Below are 4,616 nucleotides of genomic sequence, written 5' to 3'. Positions count from 1 at the left end.
AATTAACTTACGTTTTGTTTTTAGTTTTCATTTCTTTTTCCTTCGGAAAAGCGCCGAATATACCCCTTTTAGTATAGGAAATTATTTAAACCTACCCTTTATATCAAAAATCTGTGTACTTGAAATTCTACAATTACACTTTAATCCAAAATTGCTCTTAATTTAGATTAAATAGACTCACCCCAATTTAAACTACATAAATCCATTAAAACCCACCCATAACCTGACCTAGCTCCCCTCCCCCAACTTAAAATCATTTGAATTACTAAACTATCCCTCAAAGTTAGTTGACTTTTTTGTCCTTGAAGAAAAAAAAAACCTTTCATTAAATGATTACTTTTAGATCAGGTTAATGTAAACTGAGAATTGTTTCATCTACCTGTAGTTATTGTAGGTGTAAATTTGCTTAGTTATTACTCATAGTCATTTCAATCTTTATTGTTTGATTCTTTCTTCTTCCAAGATAGGTTTGAAGGAAGACTTTAAAAGTTGGGGGTGAAAGTCTTGTGAGTGATGAATGTTTATGACGTTATTCCAAAGTCCAAAAAAAAGGTATTGAATGAGCACCAGCCGTCTATGATAATGAAGATTCGTAAGAGTAGAGTTGGCATTATATCACTAGAATTCACATTTCTTGAAATCAACTAATGATCTTGTTTGTGCTCATAATTTGGAAGCATTTACACTTGCTTGAAGGGTTTGTCTACTTCTTTATTTTGTGTTTTTTATTTTAACCATAGTGCATGTTCTTTTTTTGTTCTTCTTTAGGAAAATGCATAAGTACCCCCTATGACCGAAGTTCCAACTACACAATTTCTCCTTAAAAGATCAAAATCAGGTTCGTATCAAAGTAGTGAAAAACACGCGCCTATCAAGTGTAAATTTTAATTTTTAAATTTTCTTATTCTTTTTTTTTATTCTTTTTCATTTTCTTTCTTTTCCACCTTCCTTTCTTCTTCATTTCGTTCTTGGAGTCGTTTGTCCGACGAAATCAAATACAAGTTCCTCACCTTTTGTATTTTTAGTTTTCCATATTCTCTTCTTCTTTGTTCTTTTCTTGTTTTATTTTATTTTATCTTTTTTTTTTACGGGTGATTTTGCATTGTCCTGGCGCACTAACGGAGCGACAAATTCAACGATGGAGAAAGAGGGAAGGCCAGCCGCCGCGTGAATCGACTAATGGAGATCTGATTGGGGTGGACAATGAAAACTCTTTTCTTCAAAATCAACCAAATATGTTTTGCATCTGATCAAAATCAGTAAAAACTAAAGTCAAGTGTTAAGATGTTTCAGTGGATTTTTGTGATAAATTGGCCATAGTGGATTGTAAATGAGGTGTTGGAAGCATGGAGAGGAGAGGGGTTTTATGGAGGTTCAGGATGATGTTTGTGTTAATGGTATTTCCGGTGGATGTCGGTAAGCTTTCGCCGGAGGATTTGTTTGTATTCCAATGAAAGAAAGGAAAAATAAATAAATATTGATTCTATTAAAAAAGAAAAAAAATACTAAAAAGATATATCATTTTAAGTTATAATGTTAATTAATTATAAATGCTTGTCCAACTAAAATATAACATGTGATAATATTAATCAGACTTTACTCATGCTTTGCTTTTCACATGCCTCCAAGAGAGTGAGCACACTCTCTATGCCAGCTCAGCACCTAATGGTGTACTTATTCCATTTTAAAATAGTTCAGGGATAATAGGACCGCCGAAAAGTAAAAATGTGTAGTTGAAACTTCGGTCATAGGTTAGGGGTACTTATGTATTTTTCCTTCTTCTTTTACAAACTTTACCCCTTTTTCACATAGTTAACAATTCAAGAATTTAAATAAAAAGCCTCTCCAACAATCCTGTTAGATGGAGAAAATAAATTGCGTTGACAATTACAAAGAGTTTAAATCTATTAAAGGTAAAAAATATGTACTTATTTTAAAATACTTGAAATAATCTGTCAGTATATTATATACGTAATTTCTATAAATTTTATTTAATATAATTAATTTAGATATTAGTGAGAGTAATTTTAGATACTGCAATACCTATTGAGTAACAGCTAATTTTAGGTATTGCAATACCTATTGAGTAACAGCTTGTTTGGACGGTTGTTACATATCGTTTTATAATGTATCGTATTGTATTGTATTGTATTGTATTGTATTGTATTGTATTGTATTACATATATTGTATTGTATCGTTTGATGAATATAATATTTGGATAGATTATATCGTTTGTTGTCGTTTCATGATATCACGCACCAGCAATATGAAGAATAAACTTGCAATATTATAAAGAAAAAATATGATACGGGATAGAATTATTATATAAAAAGGTAGGGTAAACGATAAAATAAAACTATTTAATAATAATGAAGAGAGAGATGAGAGAAAAAGATAAGGTAACGACACGACCACACTGAATCGGTCATTACATAAAGTGGCACATTTCATCGTTACGTAACGATGGATTTAACGATACGATATAATAAAATTTAAGTAACAATAAAAATAAATATCATATTTAAAGTAATAATACGATACAATATAATAGATAACAAGGTAGGGTAAACGATAAAATAAAACTATTTAATAATAACGAAGGGAGAGATGAAAGAAAAAGATAAGGTAACGATACAACCACACTGAATCGGTTGTTACATAAAGTGACACATTTCATCGTTACGTAACGATGGATTTAACGATACGATATAATAAAATTTAAGTAACAATCAAAACAAACATCGTATTTAAAGTAATAATACGATACAATACAATAGATAACAACCATCCAAACAAGCGTAAGATCTCTAATGAATAATTGTAAGTCATCGTTAGGTGAAGAACATTAGTTATTGTCACAAAATTTGAGCTCGTCTATTATCCGGTCTAAATTAAATGTGTGCCACAATTAGGGATGTCCATGGACCTGGTTGGTTCGGTTTTTATCAAAACCAAACCAAACCAATTATATCGGTTTGGATTGGTTCGATTTTATCGGGGTTTTCGGATTTTTGTTACTTAAATATTATTTCAATCTTACTTTGTTAAATTTTTGATAAGTAAATATATGTTTAGTAAAAATTTAAAAAATTGACAAACATATTATCTATTAAAATATTCTTTTGGGAGAATTTACTTAATAACACATGATAGTTATCTTTTTAGTCGTCTGACAATAATTTTTTTGTTGATGTACACTTTCAAGGTTAATCAAATTTAGTAATTAAACATAAAAATCAATATGATACCTAAATAATAATGATCACTTCAAATTTGAAAAAGATATAAAAAGTTAATAGATCTTGACATATGAATATGGAAGAATAAAAAAAATTGACGCATTTCAGTAACACTTGATAAAAAAGTGATCATACAGCCCATTATATATTTAAAGCTAATAAATATGGAGCACTTCATATTCAATTAAATATTATATCACGTAAAAGAATCCCAAATATTTCTAGACATTTTTAAAGAAAATTCTGTATAAAATCTTAAAAATAGATATAGAAATTATATATTTATATGTCGGTTTGGTTCGGTTTTTTTTACTAAATACCAAACCAAATCAAACCAAATCTAGTCGGGTTTTTTAATCGGTTTGGTTTGACTTTTCGGTTTGATACGGTTTTCCGGTTCGATTTGTACACCCCTAGCCACAATTATTACATCATAATTCGTTCAATAATTTTGTGATATTACATTATTCTATAGATTTTTCTTTTATATTAGATTCAAACCACGAAATATTAATCTTTTCACGAGTAACAACGAACAATGTTTTTAATAAGTATTAGATTGATCATTTGCTATTTAGACATAATTTGGTGTTTTCGTCAAAATAGACTAATTGTTCATCAATTTGAGCTTGTATTTTCTTAATTTTATATTACTCATTAGGCACATATTTTAATATTACCAATATCATTTTAAAAAGTCTTTACTGATAAACCCTAAACAAATGAAACTCTCATTTCACCCTCACGACCTAAAATTCAGAGTAATTGTAAGCACACCCAGCAAACAAAACTGAACTTAGGGTGTGTTTGGTATGAAGGAAAGTGTTTTCCATGGAAAACATTTTCCTAACAAAACTGAACTTAGGGTGTGTTTGATAGGAAGGAAAATGTTTTTCGTGGAAAATATTTTTCTGGAAAATGAGTGATTTTATAACTTATTTTCCTTTGTTTGGTTGGTGAGTGAAAAGCTTTTTCCGAAAAATATTTTCTAGTGTTTGGTTAGAGAGTAAAAAATATTTTTTAGAAAAATAATTTTTTATACTACTCTCCTTGCCCCTTTCCCCCAAGTCCCCGTGTTTCCCGTGCTCTCCTCTCCCCCTCCCCTCCAAATACCCAACAGTTTCAGGACTCTATTTTCTTCAATAATTTAATTATTCTTCTAAAAATTCACACAAACCCAAAATAACTAATGTGTTACATTAATTTTTTACGCAAAAATAACATTGAAATTTGTGTTCCATAACTAAAAAGAAAATATTTTTTTTAATAAAAAGAAAAGTACTCTTTCTACAATATGAAAATAAAGTACTTATTTTGTTGAAATGAAAGAAAATACTTTTTCTACATCATAAAAAGAAAATGCTCATTTTGTTAAA

The sequence above is a fragment of the Nicotiana tomentosiformis genome, chromosome 2 (genome assembly GCF_000390325.3).
Source record: "Nicotiana tomentosiformis chromosome 2, ASM39032v3, whole genome shotgun sequence".
In the NCBI taxonomy this organism is placed as follows: domain Eukaryota; kingdom Viridiplantae; phylum Streptophyta; class Magnoliopsida; order Solanales; family Solanaceae; genus Nicotiana; species Nicotiana tomentosiformis.
This window is presented reverse-complemented; position numbering follows the sequence as displayed.